Source organism: Pinus tabuliformis, chromosome 4_1 (assembly GCF_031772625.1).
Source record: "Pinus tabuliformis cultivar Carrire ecotype Pingquan chromosome 4_1, CPIR1, whole genome shotgun sequence".
NCBI classification, from domain to species: domain Eukaryota; kingdom Viridiplantae; phylum Streptophyta; class Pinopsida; order Pinales; family Pinaceae; genus Pinus; species Pinus tabuliformis.
This window is the reverse complement of record NC_142303.1, coordinates 802,952,536-802,975,106: the sequence shown is the minus strand read 5'-3', so window position 1 is coordinate 802,975,106 and position 22,571 is coordinate 802,952,536.

Sequence of the window (22,571 nt, the reverse complement as noted above, 5' to 3'; positions counted from 1 at the left end):
CTTCTTCTCTCTTCCGCTTATCTCCCTATATCTCCACTTCTATCTCTCTTCCCTCCCACTTTCCTCTCTACCTCTCTCTCCATCTTCTTACCTCCCTCTCTCAACCCCTCCAAGTCCATCTCTCTCTATCTCCTTCCCTCTCAAGTCATGTCTTTGTTCCTTTTTGTCTCGCCTTCCTTTGTCTCTCCCCCTCGTCACACACACACACACACTCTCTCTCTATATCTATCTCTCTTGAGCATCATCTTGAAACTATGTTGACTATCTCCCTCCCTCTCTCATTCTCTCTCCCCATTCTCTCCATCTCTCCTTCTTTGTCTTTCTATCTGACCCCAAACTTACACACTCTCTCTCCACCTTTCTCTCTCTATATGTCTTGAACTTCTTCCATCCCTATCATTTCCTCCAAATTCATCTCTCGAGCTCCCTCTCTTTCTCCTCCACTCTCTCCTCCTCTTCCTCTCTCCATTTGTGTGTCTCCCTCTCCCTCTCTCTTACCCTTCTCTCCCACTCTCTCTCCTCTATATTTCAAATTTTATAAAATACTTTGACAATTAAAACATTATGTTTAAATAAAAAAAATTAGTTTGATGTCATACAACAATTATTATTATTATTATTATTATTATTAAATACATATTTTAAATGCAATATTTTAAATGTGTGTTTTACATTCACCTAGAGGGAAAATGATAATTTTCCATGGAAATATTATCTAAAATTTTCCAAAATATTAATGTTCCAGCTACCTCCATCAGAGATACATAGAGTGCTTCATGTCTTCTAATTGAAACTGTTTAGGTTTTATTTCTTTAGGTAGCTTTAGGTTATGATTACTTCAAGATTTTAAAAATATTATATATTTTATTATTTTATATTTATAAAAAAATAGGTTAAATAAAATTAACATATTGAGTCAGCTTGTATGACTCTTTTTGTGTTAATGACTCTTTTGCTGACGCCTACGACGTATATCAACCACATTTATTAATGTGGTTGTGCTAGTATATATTATAATATAACAAATTTTATATTATATTAAAGTTAATAATATTATATTAATCCAAAATTAATAAATTTAATATTAACATTAAAATATATTAATATTAAATTTTTTATATTAATATATTTCATGATTTAATTTAATAATAATAATAATAATTTTTTAATATCAATATTAAATTTAATAAGGTTTCTACATGACATCATAATAAACGTTATAATAAAACCTAGAATTTTAAAATGTGTAAAAACTTAAATTTCAGATCTTTATAGATTCTAAAATTTAAATTATGTGATTCACAATTTTTTTGTTATAGAGGCTCGATAGAGAAATACAACTCGATCAAGCCCATGTTAACCATGTAAATGGCTCGATTGAGAGTTTATCAAACCCTTGATCTAGCTATTTTTGAATTTGAAATTTAAATGCTCAATCGAACACTTTAAGCACTTGATCTAGCCTTTGCTATCCTAAAATCCACAATTTCGGCACCCTTTCTGCAAAATTTCCTACAACACCTTTTTGCACCCTAGTGGGCATAGGGAAATTTTTTTCCTTAGGTGGCAGAGTTAATCATGTTGGATTCATGAAGGAATCCTCTATCCAATGGCATATGAGTTTGACATTTTCGAATTCATATGATATTTTTTCATTTGATTTCTTTTAAACATAATGTTTGAATTTTTTTTGAACATTTTTAAAGAGGTTGAATAAAAAATCAATATCATAAACTATACACAACGAAATTTTTTCAAAAAATACCACTATCTTCGTTTACAAGTCCAGTTAAAAAATGTACTCTTGGTTTTTCAATTTATTTAAATATTTGAAAAAACTTAAGTGAACACGTGTCTGAAAAACGCAATTGAAATATTACTTCACCAACTTCGAAAAATAATAAAAAATATAGTTTTGCAAAAGAAATAAAATAATAAAAAACTTAGCTTGGCTCTCTCCATGTAGATCATGCTTATACTAAATTATGCTACGTAAACACACATACCTTTTAAGATGTGTGAAATTTTGTAAGGACAAGCATTTCATTTAATGGAAAATTTAAATATTACACGACACTATTTTTTTTTGCAAAAAATATCATTAGGACAACAATGTAATTCTCCACAATTTGTCTTTTTACTATGAATCAACATTCACAATGCTCACATGAATTTTGAGGGCTTCAATTTGATAAAATAGTAAAATTTTGAAATTTCATTGCCACATTTGGTCCAAACATGTAACGCATCTTCATGTATTCACCCAAAATATGAAGAGAGAATAATATCTTTCCTTTTCCTTCACTACACATTAGCATTCCTACATAGTTTAGGTTCACCCACTTTTCTCCTCACATCCTTAGTCTAGTCACTATTGGTTACATCTATGGCATATGTAGTGCTAGTCTCTTGCGCTTAAATTCTAGTGTTTTTATGATCCACTCATTAGCTTCCTTCCCACCTTATTTTCTTATTATAAAAAATTAACCCCATGTTTATTACCAGATGAAGAGAAAATGGATACAACAAATAGTTCTTACACTGAGCTCTTTATTAGGTGCATGATCTTCACTCTTGCCTTGAGGGTCCTTCTTAGATTCCAGGTAGATTAATAAGTTCTCTTTTTTATGGGTGAAGAGTTCCATTAAATGTGTTTTTCCTCAAATGTTCATTAGTGATTAAGACAACATGAAGGCGTTCATAGAATATATATTGATCTTTTTGCATTAGGTCAAATACTAGCTTTCATCGACTAGAGGGGTATCCTTTATAATATGATATTTCAAAATAGAATATAGTTTTCATAATGATATAAAGTTCTTTAAATGTAAGCCTAGATTAGATTCACAATTTTAAAATGAAAAAAGTCTATGAGCTGAGAAATTTTAATATAGTCCACCGATATTTCAATGAAGTTTCAATTCTCTAAGTTTAATCCATTAATAATTTAATTGACGTATAATCATTTGACAAAATAGGATTATCAAAATAACACCTTTCATCGACTAGAGGGGGTATCCTTTATAATATGATATATCAAAATAGAATATAGTTTTCATAATGATATAAAGTTCTTTAAATGTAAGCCTAGATCAGATTCACAATTTTAAAATGAAAAAAGTCTATGAGCTGAGAAATTGTAATATAGTCCACCGTTACTTCAATGAAGTTTCAATTCTCTAAGTTTAATCCATTAATAATTTAATTGACGTATAATCATTTGACAAAATAGGATTACCAAAATAACACCTAGTATTTTGATAGTTAACACAACAATATAGGTAAATATTTGGAAGAAAAGAAAAGGTAAATATTTGGAAGAAAAGAAAATTATAAAATGAGAATAAAGAAAATAAAAATCAATAGAAATTAAAGAGAACCATATTTAGTTATGTTTAATTAGTCATGGACTCAAACATATAATAGCATAAGATATTTACTCAAATTGATTAATATTTCTCAAGTTTTATTTTCAAATATTGTATATGTGAAGTATGTACTTGAAATGATATATTGAAAACCGAAGAAATTGATAAAGTCACATCTATTGAGTACATCAATTATACAACACACTTATAAATGAAACATCAATTATACAACACACTTATAAATGAAAACAAAAACATAATGAATTATATAACAATTATTCTTAAACAGATGAAAAGTAAGGCCACACCATTATAGTAGAACATAAAAAACCATTATGTGATTCTTACTTCAAAAATATAAAAGTTTCATACAATAATATGTTGACGCCTACTCTATGTGCTTTTTAAAACCATGAAAGGGAAACTAATTCCTCAACCATATTTTTAACATGTTTTAAGTGAAAAACATGTTACACGTCATAACCATCTTTCCCTTTTTTAAATTTTTATATTCGTGTGGTATCTTTGTGGTTAGATGATTACATTCAATTTTTTCTTTTCCTTTAGATGACGTTTTACTCCTAGATTGATTAGAAGGGTGGTTACCTCCTTTTCTTAGTCATGGAAATCTATTGTGATCTTCTTCCTCGTTGACAACCTCTTCGATGATAGATTGTAGTGGAATTACCACTTCCGCACCCTGCATTGTTTGTGTAGGATGTTTCTTTTGGCACATTCCTCCTTTGAGTTTAGTTGTTTTATCCCACTCCATAGGAATAATTAATGATTATTTCTTGAATATGAGATAAGCCACTTCAATCCTAGATTTCAATTCATAAGGAATGCTTGTAATTTGATGTGTCGACTTATTCAGGTGTGCCATTACATGGAATTATTTGCATAATGTATTTACTATTATATGTCCTAAAAATGAATCTTCATTTAATCTTTAGATGTATTTTGTGATATTTTTTTTAATGAGGTTATAAATTGTTATTCTAATACCAACTATCCAATCGGTGTTTAGATTATGGATAACCCAAACCTCTGTATACGTCCTTATTTTGTCTTGAATTACTATATTTACTTCCTAACTTAAATTGTTTCGTTTTCCATATCATTTTGTTAACGGTTTTGGATACTTCCAACATACAGGGGGTCTCTCCGATGTGAAGTCCCAATAAGACCTTACACTGTTTGGAGTAGTAGCCCCATCCGGAGTATCGGCCCGACCAACATAACACAAAGGTTAGTCTTGGTTTCAATGGATAACATAAGAGATTACATATATAAACCTTGAATAATCAAGTAAGTTGACATTGTGAAACACCGATTGCAATGTATAAAAGGAGAATTTCACGAGAGGGAGATAAAGAGTGAGTGTTTAGAAGGAAGTAATAGTACTAACCTATGAGAGACACACGAGAAAATAAATATTCGTTAGTTATCTAGCGAAATAGTTCACATAGACACAACAATAATTAAGCCACTTACAACACACCTTCAACAATATAATTATTGAGGCCATCAAAATAGTTCAATTTCCTTAGTACAGATGAACAAAACATATATAGAAAACATCTAAAGAATAATCCTAAGACATTTACAATACATGCATGAAAATGTGTTGGCTCATAGAGCTTCAATATTAGGTGAAATATCCAAGTACACAATTATAATGATGAGGCGCTAGTTCCAATAATATAATATTAAGTCACTTCTTGCTTCTCCAAAGAATAGTTTTCTCTCTTATGCCAAGTAGGGGAGCCAAGACTAGCTCTCCAAAGCTTAAGCCTCCACAAATCCTTTTTCTTGAGTTATGAGGTTGCTTTTATAATAAAGGAAATTTCCTTCAATACCCCCATGACTCTTGGATTACCCTCATGACCCTTGGAATTCTAATGTGTCCTTTGGACTTCTAAACAACCCTTGAACTTCTAATGACTTTTGGACTTCTCCTAAAGACATTTTTTCCATATATGACTAAGTGACTTTTCATATTCAACATAGACTCTTGGACTTCAACACATTACATCTTGACCTTTTCTTGAGAATACATCATTACATTCCACATGATGATGTGGCATGAAACATGGACACATATTGACCATTATGATGAAACTTGCACAAAATACAACATGAAAATGATGACATGGACTTCATGATGAGGTGGCAATGCCAAGCTGTCTTCCTTACTCCATCTTGGATTCCTAATGGTAGAGTTGATATATGCTTAATATTCATGAAAGATCCACTTCTTTTCTTATCCTCACCCTCTGAAGGGTCTTTGATCAATATCATAATCATCTGAGTCATCATGCAATGTCTTCGAGTCTGTGTCAGTCCATGATCTGCTTCATGTCTCCATGATAGTTTTCTTTTGTTCTTCTTCTCCGTAGGTGTTTATTCATGTTTTCTCCTTGTTGTTTTCTCTTGATCATCACCTTGTCATGCTATGAAGGTAATTATTCCAATGAAAATCATTCATGACAATGCAAGATCATTCTTAAAATCATGAGGGATGATCGGCTCATGATAGGCCTGTGAGAGGGTTAAAAGAAGCAGGCTTTATTATGAGGGAATAATCAAACTCATTAGTGGCTTAAAAAGGCTCCAATTTTCATTTTTAATATTCCATGAACTATGAAGAGGAACTCTCCTTGGTCTAACGCTGTGGGGAAAGTCGAAGGGACAAGGTAGAATGCTTCATGCTTCAAGGTTGCATCATGCACTCCAAAGAAAAGAGAAGAAATATTAAAAGCACAGTTTCACTAGTCAAGGGTGAGGGGAGGCATCCTTCAGCCTTCCCTATTGCACCATGCACTCAAAGGAAGGGTTAAAGGAAGGCTAGGGCGCATGAGTGCATTGGGAAGGAGGGAAGGTGAAAGTTTCATCTTTAAATATTGCGCTATGTGGTCAAGGGGAAAGAAGAATCTAGGAGAGCACAATTTGATTGGTCAAAGACAAGAGGAGGTTTATTTCAACCTTCCCTATTGTGCCATGCACTCTAGAGGAAAGGTTTGGCAAGGCTTGGGCACATAGTGCATTGGGGAAGCGGGGAGGTGAAAGGTTCAACCTTTGGGAGTGTTCCATGCTCTCAAAGGAAGAGGAGGATGGAAAGAAAGCACAATTTCCTTCAACAAGGGTTCACTATTGATTTTTAGTGCTCTTTTCATCCTAGTCTAGCACATTTTTACCCAACAGTGGGCGCTTGAACATTTGGAGTGTGATTTTCATTCGGGGATGCCATAGGGATGAAGCCACTTTTCCTAAGAGGGCTTTGACTGCACTAGGGAGGATAGAAGGATCTTTGCATTTCATGTTTTTCCTCTTCAAAAGGGTGAAAGAGGTCCATGTTGTTAGCTAGTAATTCTCTATGTTCCATGCAAGGTAGAGGTAACCAAAACTCAATGTCATGAGTTAATATGGGCAAGAAGGGCCAAGTGATTGCCCTTGGGAGCTTCATAATGTGCAGCAGATTTTGGGTGACCTTGAGAGGGACTTATTGCACTAATATTTGGGGGTAAGATTGCATCATTGAGGATAATGGATAGGTTGATATATGCACTCGGTAAGAGGGCTAATGGCTTCACAAGTTGCACTGGTTTGAAGGACCAAGAAGGGCTCTGAAATGGATAAGTGTGGGATCGACAAAGTAAAAGAGGAAAATGCATATGGACATGACTTAATATTGGGTAAAACACATAAAAACATCAATATAAGCCAGAAGAATACATAGGGCTCATGAATAACAATCATGCCTTGAAATGACAACAAAGATAAACTTATTTCTAAGTGCGACCATTCAAAAGACACATTACAACACTTAGAACACGAGTTACGACAACTATGACGACTGTGACCCAAAGGTGCACTAAGTTATAGGAATGTGTATAGTGCATGCCCTAATGATATGTAATACCATATAATGCAGAAGAGTGTGCCAGAGCTATCTTTGGTGTGTGCAAAGGTGTAATAGATGCAGGAGTGAAAATCCCAAAAGTAACACTTGCTATATGAAGAAAATATAAGACGACACTTGAAAATTGCCAACGACCTTGAAAATGACACATGTCAAAGTGAATATAACATTAAAACACCACTTCTTAAACTGAAAACAAGAAAAAGTGACAACTACGAATGTGAAAGTGACCCCTGTGAAAGCAAAAGTGTGCAAAAATGACAGTTGAGAAAAATCACTGAAATAAAAGTACAAACGCAACCAAAGTGAGGGATACTACCATTGAAATTGTGCAATGAATTTCTTCATGAGTTGAACATCTCATGGGAGTTGTCTTTATGGATGGTGCTATGCATGTTCAATCTTGCATAAAGGAAGTGTTCTCATGAACTCATCGAAGACTGCGCATGTGAGTGCAAGTGACTTAACAGTTTGAAACTAAAGAGAAGACTTAAAAACTTTTAAAAACATCAAACAACCATGGAGTAACCATAGAGTGATAGATCGTAAGATAACTCCAACGACAATGAAAACACTTGTCTACACACCAGTATAACTCCAACTTCTCTGTTTAGGTTTAATTCTCTAAGTGCAAGGTCTCAATCTTTCAGGAAGTATTGATTCATCTTTCATATTACCTTGGCTTCCCTACTTAACCGAGTTAAAGATATAGTCCCCTTAATTCCCTTGCTCGAGTAGACACATAACAAGGCTTTCCAAATCATAATTGTTTTGATCTAGGAATGGGTAATATGTGTGACGATTTTAAGATATTCAGAGTATGAGCTTCATCTCTGGTGTTGCTCCACTACCAGTAGGCCTGGACAGTACCCCGACAGAGTCACTGTAGGAGCACAAGCATTGCTTCATTGTCAGCGAGCCTGGACAGTACCCCAATTAAGTAACTTTCTTTACCTCCCTGCGCAATAATCCTTTCTCTTCTTTCACCCTTTATTTATCTATTTAATAGGACTGTGATTCGATAGTTATTATTTTCAACATGGCGAAGAGAGATCTTGACTTACTAAGAGAAAATGAGGTTTCCCCTTCAAAGAGGTATTTATATAACCTTTGATATTGGCTTTCTTGCTTTAGATTTTCCCCTGATCCTTTCTCTAATTGACTGGATAAAAAAGGAAAAAACTTTTTACTTACAATAGCGAGTTGAGGAATGAGGATTCTAAAATAGATACAAGATTTATAGTTTGACGAAATAATTTATGGTTGAGTGGATTGTATTTTCCATTCAGACATCATGGAATTTAAAGATATACAAACCCAAGATAGAGAAGAGGTAACAAATTAGCCAAGTATTGTTCATCATCACAATTACCCTTTTCAAGTTTTTGCCACATTGTCTTTTGAGCCAAACAAGAGCACCTTTCATGGAAAGTATCATTGAAGAAAAAAATTGAAATAGATGAAAAAACAATGAAACAAAAGAAAAAGAACCAAGAAAATGGATGTGGAACATAAAATAACATGCACAGTATACAACAAGAAAACAAGAAAATGTAGAGAATCGATGGAAAGCAGGACAAAGGGTGGATGTGATGAAAGGGAAACAAAATACAACTAAGCCTAAACCTAATGTAATCAACTAGAAGGTTAGGGATAAGTGTAATTATCTTTCCAATGAAGCCACCGCTATTGTTCCTGACCTAAAAACACCAATATAAGATTAATTACAACCGATATATAATAATGTGCAACAAAAAAGATAGAAGCTTGAAAATATTGCACAAAACATTGAAGGTATTTCTTAAAGGAAGAAAGATGTGTCATATCACCTAAATTTACCCAACCTGCCACCTTATCTTTTCGATGAAAATCATAAGAAAACAAACCTTGATGGCTCCTTGTGAATATACTTACACTTGTATTATCTTACTTAAAAAACATCAAGAGAGATGAGAACTGGCTTTTAGAAAATGGGCTTACTAAGTAAGATGCTTCTAACTGATGATAGATTGGATCATGAAATTCAAAATAGTCCTCTTGAAGATCCTGAAATCCTTGAGAGAAATAATTTTCAATTAATGGTGTGGAATCAGGATGAGAATTTTGTGAGGGAAAATAAACTTGATCATATTCAGAAAGATTTTCAAGGTAGTGAGGACCTACCATAACCATTAATGGAGGCTGAAGTGCCTCAACTACTTGAAAATTGTTTAAATTTTGAGATGATAAACCATAAAGATCAACAAATGTACAACAACCATCATAGGATATACTAATGGGAAAATGATCAATTGAAGGAAAATTGTAAGAACAAGAAGCATGATCAGATGGATTGATTAAGGCATAAGATTCTTGATCAAGATAAGTAAATTTGAAATCGATTCAAAAAATAACACCAACATTTATTGAAATTGAAGAGGATATATGATGCCATGAAGAAAATAATGACTATCAAAATATTCACAAGAAGGATCAGGAGCTCATTACTTTCAAAATATTCTGACAGGTATGGATCCTTTGGCCAAAGATAATTTTTAGAATGATCAACTTCATAGTTTTGTTCATTCATAAAAGGTATGCATTCCAAACCTGAGTTTGATATAATATATTTGCATGAAGATAAATCAAATGAAATAAGACCTTCAATCCAAGTGGATACCCAATCTTGAAAATTAGAAAAATTATGTCTGAAGTACCAAACATATTTTAATAAGGGATTTACATCCAATTAAATCATGCAAATGAAAGAATTTTGCGAGAATATCCACATCTGATTGTTTCGTGGGTTTTACTAGAGTCATGAGAACCTGACATAACCATCAACGGAAGTTGAAGTGCCTCAAATTCCTAGTGAGTCCCAAGACTTTCAAGAATTGTAGAATTCCATTTTGAGGATTGAATCAGATTATGCATGGTGCGTGGATAACTATAACTAGTAATTTTGACTAGATCACTACTATCCAAATGACAACCAGCTACATCACTGATTTGGTACAAACTTACATCTTCAATAAATAGATTACCCAAGTCATAAGGTCCTTCCAATTTGATATCCAAAGATGGATAAATTGAAAAATCCCACGAGTAACCTGAATAGAAGAATTTTCTTCATGTAAAATTAAAAATGATAAGGGATGGAAAGGATGCTCAATGATTTATTCACTTTCCTCTTCATTGTGAATGATCTCAATACCATGTGTCAATTCAAAATCTAACTCGTTAGATGTAGTATCTCCATCACAGTTTAATGCCTTACAAAAGGTGGAATGCAAGGGATATTGAGGTGAAGAGGGAGTTCTAATAAGAACATATTATTTAACCAAATTAGATTCAAGATCTAAATCTTTTGAAACAAATTTCTCTTGAGGAACTGAAAGATAAAAAGATGCACTAGGGAAACCATCCTTGTAGACATAACACAGTAAGAATCAATAGAATGAAGGTTGTCCAAGAATTCAGATTGATTAGAAAAATCAATTTCATTTAATAAATCACCAAGATTTATAGATTCAAAATCAAGCAAGGGTGGGAGATCATTATCTTGGCATGGAGGATTCTGAAAAAGAGTAGAAATATTGAAAGAATCGTCACCTTGTTGCTCCTCTACCTATGAAATGTGACTACATTTCTCTTTGATCGATAATTGAATTTGGAAGAGATAGGTCAAGCAGATCAAGGGGCAAGGGATCATGAGAAAGAGATGATAGAGGAGGACAAGAATCAAAATCAGATTCAAGACTAGAGTTATGCGTGTAAATATCATCCTGAGGAATGAAAGGATTAACCTTTACATGAGGCTTCATGAACCATTCCAAGGTTTCCTCCATTGGATTTGAACCATGGAAAGTGGAAGAAAATTGAGGAGATGGATTAGGAATTTGATTTCTAGATTTCCCAACTTCAACATTATTACAAGGAGGCACCCAAATCGATATTGGAAAAGGAGGAGGACAATGAACAAAAGGAACAATAGGTTCCTCCTCTAAGATTATAGGTGTCTCATATTTTACAAAATTTGGGGAGAGAGGAACATCTGGAGGTTTAGATTTACACTTATTCAAAGAAATCTAACCAAACGTTCAAACTTTTTCTTAAATAAATCCTAGTCCATATCTTCTTCTAGAAACTCATAACATAAGTGAAGGAATCTATTAGAAAAATAATCAATTGATTCATTAGGATTCATTATAAGTTGATTGATTCTTTTATAAACATCTCGGTGATCTTACCTATTTAAAGCTTGTTGAAGCTCCTTATGATATTGATGAAAAGAATGAAAGGAAGAAGATAGTAAGGTATGGCACCATTAATTAACGCAACCTTCAAGAGTGAGGGTGAATAGAATACACATAACATATTCATAACCTGTTTCATGATATTTACAAAACTCGATAATATCATTTATGTTTTTGGACAAAAATGTACCACTGTTGCCATCAAAACTGAATTGAGACAATACATGGACACTTTCCATGGAGATTGAAAGTTTACCAGGAGATAAGTTAGAGAAATACTCTAAGATTATGATTTGACGATGAGCCATTAAAGATAAGAGATTCAACAAAGACTCAAATGGAACAACTTGTCATCTAACCCTCCTAGCACCACAATGTTGAAGGTGTTGGATACTACCAATATATAGGGGGTCTCCCCGATTTGAAGTTCCAATTATACCTCACACCATTTGGTGTAGGAGCCCAATCTAGAGTATCGAGCTGACCACCATAACAAAAATGTTCATCTTGGTTTCAATGGATAACATAATATACTATATGCATAAACCTTGAACAAGCAAGTAGTTTGACATTGTGAAACACTAATTACAATGTATAAAAGGAGACTTTCACGAGAGGGAGATAAAAAGTGAGCCTATAGAAGGAAATAATAGTACTAACCTAAGAGAAACACACAAGAAAATAAATATTTGTTAGTTATCTAGTGAAATAGTTAACATAGACACAACAATCATTAAACCACATGAAACAAACCTTTAACAAGATAAGTATCGAGGCCACCAAAATAGTTCAATTTCCTTAGTACATATGAAGAAAACATATATAGAAAATATCTAAAGAATCGTCCTAAGACATTCACAATACATGCATGAACATGAATTGGCTCATAGAGCTTCAATATTAGGTGAAAGATCCAACTACACAGTTACAATGGCGAGGCACTAGTTCCAATAGTGGAACATTAAGTCACTTCTTGCTTCTCCAAAGAATAGTTTCTCTCCTACGCCATGTAAAGAAGCCAAGACTATCTCTCCAAAGATTAAGCCTCAAAAAGGCCTTTTTCTTGAGTTATGACATTTATTTTATAATAAGGGAAATGACATTTCATATCCCCATTACTCTTAAATTATGATCATGACTCTTGGACTTCTCATGTGTCCTTTGGACTTCTACACAACTCTTGAACTTCTAATGAATTTTTGACTTATCCTAAAGGCATTTTGTCCATATATGACTAAGTGACTTTTCATATTCCACATATGACTCTTGGATTTCCACACATTACATTTTGTCCTTTTATTGAGACTACATCATTACATTCCACATGATGATGTGGCATGACCTATGGACACATATTGAACATTATGATGACATTTGTCCAAACTACAACTTCTAATGATGACATGGACTTCATGAGGAGGTGGGAATGCCAAGTTTTCTTCTTTTCTGCTTCACCTTGGATTCTTGATGGTAGATTTGATCTAAGCTTCATCTTCATGAAAGATCGACTTTGTTGCTTATCCTCACCCTCTAAACGGTTTTTATCAATCTCAAAATCCTCTAAGTCATCATGCAATATCTTCTTTCTATCTCAGTCCGTGATCCGATTCATGTCTCCACAATAACTTTCTTTTGTTATTCTTCTCCATAGGTGTTTCTTTATGATTTCTCCTTGTTTTCTTCTCTTGAGAATCACCTTCTCATGCTACAAAGGTATTGCTGCAAATTAAAACCATTCATGATAGGGAAATATCAGTAATAAAAGCTCATGTTGTTCACTATAGGCCTCTGAGAGGGTGTTGTAGTGGCTGCAACACCCTCCAAAATTTTGGCTTGCACTTAAATTTTGGAGCCTTCCTTGGTCTTCCCCTCTTTTGTTGCAAACACTTAAGCTCATTTCATGAGCTTTTTAGAGTCTTTTCACCCCTTTCGCTTGTTTGAACAATTGTCGTCTTTTAGCATGCTCGATTGTTTTACCATGCTTGCAGTCATTTTTTGGTGATTTCAAAGGTTGGTATTTGTCTATTCGAGTTTTCCTAGCTATCTAAACATCTATAACAATCATACACAAATTTTTAAGCACTGCCACACAAGTGTCGTCATGGTCATCCTAAGTCCATCTTTAGTGTCGCACTTGTTGCTTTTTGTTCTAGGACAACCTCACAGAGGGTAATTCTTTTTCTTTTTGTCCCGGTGGTCTATGTTTTCATGTTGTTGAAGTATGCTAAGTGTGTGATCACAAGTTCACTTACCTCCTGCACTTATCCATTTCTCCGAAAATCCTTCCAACCGAGAAACTCACTTTCACTTGACCTAGACCGTGCTGTGCACTGTGCAGTCTTAACCCTCAGTGATGCAACCTTGCTACCTAGAACTGCATAGTGCATAGTCACTATCCCCCAGGGAAGTTTCACTACGTAATTCGAGAGCTAAGAAGCATGCCTTCATCCACAAAATTACACAGTAACTCCTCCCAGCCAGACCTGAAATGCACATTTCACAAGATCAATCCTCAAGATTACCCCCTTGCCTGCTGGAACCCCATAATGCACAAAGAACCATGAATTCCTTCCCTCCCAGAACTATGAAGAAGTGTCCCCTAGTTTCCTCCCTCAGCTGGGACTCACTGATCTCAAGAATTGTGTAAATCTATCCTCCAAGCCTCTCTGCTACCCAATCTTGCCTTGCCTTTGAAAACTGCACAAACCTACCTCCCAAGGTCCCATCCTGCATTAGCCAATGATTGTCTCAACTGTGCAATCCTGTCTCCGAGTGGCTCACTATGCAATTTTTCCCCACAATGAGGATTGTGCTCAAAAGTTCCTCAGCCAAGTTTGAGCTACGCTCCACGTAGTCTCATTAACCAACGTCCCTCCCTGTCACCTAGAACTATGCAATGCATAGTTATTGAGCCTTCTTTCCCAGCCTATCACCTGTCCCAAGCCTATTCCATGGGTAAAAATGCATCGTCTTAGACTAGGGGGTTTTTGGATTTGATGTCGTCCCATCATGAGTCAATTGCAGGAACAGGTACACTGTTAGATCATAGTGAAACGATGAAGAAGGAGAAGAAGGAGAAAACATGTTAGAGGACTCACTCACAGATGGACGAACAAAGAAGCTTATCAAGAACAAGCAAAGGGGACACGTGCATGCAACCACCTATCAAGGTTGAATATCATTGAAGACCCCGCATCATCAAGCTACGCAGAGGAGAAAAGAAATCACATCCAAGAACACATCTATTACCCAACAACAATAACAACTTGATATTACCACCTGAGCAAGCTAGTCCATGTCAGCAGTGTCATGTCATGAGTTGTCAAAGGCCACATCAGTATTATGAGGCATGTTTATTGTAAATCTATAACACCCTCCCCCCACATCTACCCAAGCAATTTTCCAGCCAGGGTAAACATGCAACAAGAGGCCACTATGATATGATTCGACCTCCTAAGTCACGTTAAGGAAGTGGTACCAACGGAAACAAACCATACATACATTAATTATTAACTACAAGACCCTCAGGAGACATGTCAAGCACTCATACAGCCTGTCCCTGAGTCCCACTGATGTTTTGGATGTCTTAGGTCATAGTCACTCTCATGCTATGGGAAAGGGAGTGACCAGAAACCCAAAGTCACTCTCACAGGCTTGCCTGCCAGTGACCAGAGACCAAATTTGCTAGTTTTATGCCAACAACACTAAGATTTGAACCACTTTTTCAGGCCCAGAGCCCAGGTCACTACCCATGATTTACCCATCTCTTCAAATTAGCAAAATAACATGGAAATGATAGTACTAAAGAAATCACTTGGTCAAGACCTTGACTAGACCCCTACTAGCCATGACAAACATTTCGTCAAACATATTGCAAATGTGTAATATACAAGTGTAATTAACAATTTTGAGCATAGGGGTATCAAACTTAGCTGAGAATCACTAAGAAACATTGATGCCTCAACACATCAACTGCCATTCCATACATTAGGTCATAGATACATTGATCATTCAATTATAAGTAAAAAATATGATGAGAGCCACACATAGATGTTGTCATAAAACAAGTACATAACCAACATAACAACAACATAAATACTCAGGAGAGTATAGCCATATATACCACATACAATCCATCAAAATTATCATAGAAATACAAGGAGAAATAAACTTTTATTAATGATGCAAAATCCAAACCCAGGATGGGACTTCCACATTCCACCTGACTATAGATGAGCTGAGCCAAATAGCTCTTCAACCATTCACCCCCTTGCCATATTCGAAGCATGAATGTGGGATCTCATAGAACACATCAATCAAAACTCATACAGGGCTTCCAGAGGCCATCCACCTCAACCCATCAAACAATTATTCCACCTCATGACCATAAATCACCAAAACCATCATCATAGTGGTCTCCATCAAATCCTTCTAGTGCTTCCAGAGCGTTTTTTCCAGTCAAGGCTTCCAGGACTAGTAACTCAACCCACAACTGTCACCAGGCTTCCAACGAATTTGTCCAAGCAAGGCTTCCAGGACTCGTAACTCAACCCACCAAAGGCTTCGAGAGTGTTTTTCCAACGAAGGTTTCCAAGACTAGTACCTCAACCCAAGTTGTTACAAGGCTTCCAGAGCTTTTGTCCAACCAGGGATTCCAAGAACTAATAACTGAACCCAAGCTAAGGAAACATGAGAACAAACCAAAAAAAGAAATGAAAGTAAACCCAAAATCACCATGGTTATCCAAGAAATGACAACGCTAGGCAATCCACTATCAATCTAGGCAATCCTCCATGCCAATGACAGATCACAACCAAGAAACCACATGCATGTGCCAGCCAGGGCCAAAACTAGTGAAGGAAACATACATGCAACTTGGTATCTGTAAGAAAATTTGAAGTAGTTGCTGATCCCAATTCCTTCTTGTGCTTTCATGCTCTTCCTTTTCGTTTTTTCTCCAAGAATACAAGTATGCCACACCCACCAAGAGTGGTCGAAGAAAAATCTAAGTGTCCAAGAGTATGAGAGAGAGAGAGAGAGAATAAACTGTGCCAAAATTGAACTCACAAAAGGTTACCAACTGATCCTCAAAATCCTTTTTATGAATGAGGTCTCTATTTTATTCACTTTCCATTATTTTCCTTCATTTTCCTCCTCACATGCAACTTGTGACCTTTGACCTCCATTTTCTCCTAATTTCCATTATTTTCATAAATAACTGTGCCAAATTCCATCTTTCCTTTCCAAAGCCTTAGCCATTTCCTTTGCCAATTTCCTTAGCCATAAACAATCACAAGTGATCCCCATTACTAGGATTTTTCCCAACAATCAGCCTGAAATAAGTGTCCCATCATCCGTGGTTATTATTTTTCCTTTATTTACTTTTATTACGTGGAATTTTCACCAGGGTTGTTACAAAACACTGTCCACCATGTTCAACAACACCTGTAACCACAAAAATGTTGTAGCAAAATATATATTGTTGATGTAGATTTATAACTTAGCTCGATGTAGTATTTACAATGATCACCCTGTTGAAGGCAAACCAACATATTAACATGACATCATAACAACATACCGTATAATGGAGCTTTCTATAAAAGAGCTCGTGGTGGTATTTACATCCATATACATATGTACATAAACCAACATCAACAAAACATATACTAGACATATACCAAAATACCAAGCCAAAACTTCTTTTCCTCAATTGGAAAAAAAGGAAGGATACATAGCCCACATCTGATCCGCCACCTCCCATGTAGCTTCATCAGGCCCAAAGTGCTTCCACTACACCTTAACTTGTTCGATTTCTCAATTCGGAGCATGAGCACCTTTTTCTGCAATATATACTGAGGCTCTGGCTGGAATTCTCCATCTGGTTCCACCTGCAATACAGACCAGTCAATCACATGATCAACATCCTTGGTTCCCAATATTAGACTAATAGTCAACACCATTGGTTCCCCTACCTATGAATTAGCTAAGTATGTGGCTAAGATTCTGAAACCTCTAGTTGGTAACACATACTCTTTTATAAAAGACTCAAATGATTTTGTGAAACTTATCAAAAATGAAAGGGTAGATAAGGATGATATTCTGGTGAGTTTTGACGTGGTTTCTTTGTTTACAAAGATCCCTCTAGATGAAGTTGTTCATGTTATAAAGATAGCCACAAATCCTGAAACAACGAAACTTGCAGAAATTTGTTTACGGTCCACCTTTTTCAGTTTTCAAGACCAATATTATGAACAAATATCAGGAGTCGCCATGGGATCCCCGCTCTCACCTATTGTCGCCAACTTATACATGGAGTACTTTGAAAGAAAAGCCCTTGACTCTTACCCTTTGAAGCCAACTTGGTGGAAAAGATTTGTTGATGACACCAACTTAAAATGGACTCATGGCAAGACTGAGTTGGAGAAGTTTTTCAACCATCTTAACTCTATTTCTACCGAAATCAAGTTTACTATGGAACTTGAAGAAAACGGAAAAATACCCTTTCTAGATGTCTTGATTAGTAGAAAAGAGGATGGTACTTTGGGACACTAGGTCTATAGAAAGAAAACACATACGGATAGCTATCTACATGCTGACTCATACCATCATCCATCATAGAAATTTGGTGTCTTAAACACTCTAGCTGTTAGAGCCCTCAGAATTTCTGACCCTGATCACCTAGATGAAGAAATTAAACACTTAACCTCTGTTTTCAAAAACATAGGATATAAGGAATGTAGTATTAAGAAAGCTATAAAAAGAGCTCAGGATAAGGTCCTCTCTAGGGATCCTCAGGAAAACAGAAAAGAAAATTGTGGGAAGGTGTACCTCCCATTCATTTAGGGGATTACAGATAAAATTGCAAAAAATTTAAAAAAGGACATAAACACTCAGTTTACAACATGTAGAACAATTAGGCAAATGATGAGATCAGTCAAGGATAACATAGATCATCAACAACTCAAGGGTGTGTACAAGATTGATTGCTCATGTGGCAAGAGTTATATCAGGGAAACAGGTCGATCTCTGAAAACTAGACTTAAGGAGCACGGAGCTGATATTAAGAATGGGAGATCCCATACATCAGCCCTTGCAGAACACTCATCCAAAACCAAACATCATGTATGTTTAGAAAATGCCAAAATCATTGCAAGAGAGGATCATTATCAAAAGAGGAAAATCAAAGAGGCCATCGAAATCATAAAATTTCCTCAAAACCTCAACAGGGACAGTGGGAGTGAAATTAGTGGAAACTGGCTTCCCCTTATTAGAAAAATAAACCCGTCCAAATCCTTTGTAGCTTAGTATCACTGGTCTCTCCCCAATTAAAATAAAAATAAAAATAAAAATAAAATGAAATAAAATATAAATAAATTAATTAATTAAAATCAATCAATAATTAAAACTAATTAATAATAACAAAATAAATTTAGATTATATTAACATTAGTTTATAAACTAACATTTAAAAATTATATAAAAACTATAAATCAATTAAATTAATTAATTAACTTAATTAATTTATTAATTAAATAATTAGATAAGTTTCTTGTTTATAAATTAGATTCTTAGGACTAAATTAATTAAAACTAATTAATAATTAATTAAAACATAAAAATATAAATATAAATAATTATAATAATTAAAATAAAGTAATTATAAGTTGACTAAATTAATTAATTAATTATACTAGTTAATTAATTAATTAATTAATTAATTAAACCAATTAATAAATAATTTAATTATAATTAATTATAATAATTAAAATAAATAAATAATCAAAACAAATAAATTAAAAACTGAAATAAATAAATAAATAAAATTAAAGAATAAAATTAAACTAATATATGTAGGCTTAGTCGGCTTTCACTATTTAGGATTAATTAGGTTTATATATACACTGGTCGGAGGATTCTTCTCTCAAAGAACAATATCTACCATTTTTTGGTCCTGATGATGGATCCCCTTTGGGGTTCGAAACGTCGACATGATGAATATGATACTGTGGATAATCCAGTAAATACTACACAAAATAATGACCACAGGAGCTTAAAGTCTTACATCCTTAACATATTTCTTAAGCAAAGGTACATGGAATACATTGTGGAATTTCACTATCGAAGGTAATGCAAGTCGATAGGCTACTGCCCCAATCCTCTCAATAATTCTAAAGGGTCCACAAAACTATGGTTCCAGCTTGGCACATGATCCAATCTGCAAGGATCTCTTCTTCGATTTGATGCGCAAGTACACCCGTTTCCCAACCTAGAACTCCTTGAACAACCTGTTCCTATCTAGATAACTCTTCTGCCTATCCTATGGTAACTTGAGATTCTTCTTGATTACTTGCATTTCCTATTCCATGTCTATCAACATATCTAGTCTAATCAATACTCTGTTAACCAGATCACTCCAACTGATAAGAGTGTTACAACTCCGCCCATACACTACCTCAAAAGGACTCATCCTCAATGAATTTTGATAACTGTTGTTGTATGTGAACTCTACCAAAGGGAGATACTCTTCCCACTTCCATTGCTGATGCATCACGTATATTCTCAACTTGTCCTCCAATATCCTGCGGATGATAAGCTATGTTGAAGGCCAACTTTGTGCCCAAACCTGCAAATAAATCCTTCCAAAGCTTTGAAGTGAACTTCACATCCCTGTTTGATACAATCTTCTTTAGAACACCATTAAATCTAACCACATTTTGAATGAATACCTGTGCTACGTCGCTAGCTGAGAATGTAGACTTCACTAGAATGCAATATGAAACCTTCATCAACCTGTCCACAATAACCATATTGAAATCATGTTGTCTCATCGTCTTCGATAACCATGTGATGAAGTTCATGGAAATGGCCTCCCATTTCCACTCTGGAATCATGATCGGTTGTAGCATTTAACCTTGATGTTTACACTCTGGTTTCATTCACTTACAGTCGAAACATCTAGCCACTAACTCTGCCACATCTCTCTTCAGATTTGGCTAATAGTAAAATCTCTTCACTGCAGTTAATGTCTTCTGATAACCTGGGTGACCTGAATAAGGTTTCGTGTGAAACTCCCTCAATATCACCTTCTTGAGCTCATTGTTATCTGGTACGTATATCCTGTCTCAAAACCTGGCCAACTCATTTGTTGTAAGATACTAATCCATACACTATGCACCTATACTTGTACCTGTACCTGTACTACCACCTGTACCTGTACCACTACCTGTACCTGTATTGACACCTGTATCTATACCATGACTTGTACATGTACCTACACCTTACCTTTACCAGCATCCTGCTACAACCTGTGCACAATCTCCATATACCTGACATCCCGTAGATCTGCCCGCAAGATCCTATCTTGTAAGTCTGTCCCATAGGAGCTCATAGATTTCAAGTGATTTTCCTGTAACCTTCTGTTGAGAGCATCTACCTCTTTGTTCTCTTTACCTTTGATGTACCTAATCTTGAAATCAAACTCACTAATCGTGGCCAACAATATAGTCTGCTTGGTGTTCAGATTGGACTAGTCAAAAAAATACCTCAATCCAATGTGATCACTCATAAGTAAAAACCTCCTGCCAAGAATATAGTGTCTCCACATCTTCAATGCATGTATGATCATTACTAACTCAAGATCATGTGTGGGATATTTCTGCTCATGCTCATTTAATTTCCAAGATTCATAACATACCACTTGTCCATCCTACATAAGGACTATACAAAGCCCTCCCTTACAAGCATCTGTGAATACCACAAACTCTTTGTCCCGATCTGCAATCTGTAGCACTGGTGCATGTGTCAACAACTACTTAGGTTGCTCAAAGCTAGCCTCACACTTCTCAGTCAATTCAAACTTCTTACTTTTCCTTTGTAGTGAGGTGATAGGATAAGAAATCTGCGAGAACTTCCTGATAAAACTCCTATAGTAGCCTGCAAAACCCATGAAAGATCTCACCTCTTCCACACTCTTAGGACCTACCCACTCCATGATGGCCTTTATCTTCTCTAGATCTACTACAATGTCCTCCTTGGAGACAACATGCCCCAAGTAGTGTACCTCAGTCTGAAAGAAACTACACTTGTTGACCTTAGCATACAACTGATGCTCTCTCAACAACCTCAACACTGCTTCTAAATGCTCGACATGTTCTTCATCATTTTTAGAATATACCAATATATCATCAATGAACACAATAACAAACTTATCCAAATATGGACACAACACACTATTCATCAAGCACATGAATGTATTTGGAGCATTAGTTAAGCTAAATGGAACAAAAACAAACTCATAATGTGCATACCTGGTCTTGAACGCAACCTTGTAAATGTCCTCCTCTTTGATGCATACATGATGGTATCCGGATCTCAAGTTGATCTTCAAGAACACGGTTGCTCCCTTCAGCTGATCAAACAAGTCATCAATCCTGGGAAAGGATACTTGTTCTTGATAGTCAATTTGTTCAACTACCTATAGTCAATGCATAATATTTGAGTACCATATTCTTCTTTACAAAAAACACTAGTGCGCCCCATGGTGATACACTCGGCCTAATGTACCCATTGTCCAACATTTCCTTCAGTTGCAACTTTAACTCAACCAACTCAAGTGTGCTCATCCTGTAAGGTGCTTTTGATGCTGGAGCTTCCCTTAGTACTAACTCAATAGAAAAGTCTACCTCCCTGTGAGGTGGCAACTTTGTAATGTCCTTAGGAAATACATCCTTGAACTACTGTAAAATTGGGTACCTACTTAACACATCTATATCCTCAACTTCCTTACCCTTATCACTAGAAATGTGCACTGGGAATAGCTTACACCCTTTCCTGCGACTATGATTTACTTGCATAGTTGTCACCACCCTAAATGATGTAATTTTATTCTTACCTTGTAAGAATCTTGGTTCTCCATTGTCATCAACACACTCAATGGCTTTGTCATAACAGTCTACCTTGGTTCTATAATGATACAACTAGTCCATGCCCAACAACATATTGTATGAACCCAATGGTAATACATTCAAATGTGCTGTGGTAGGATTACC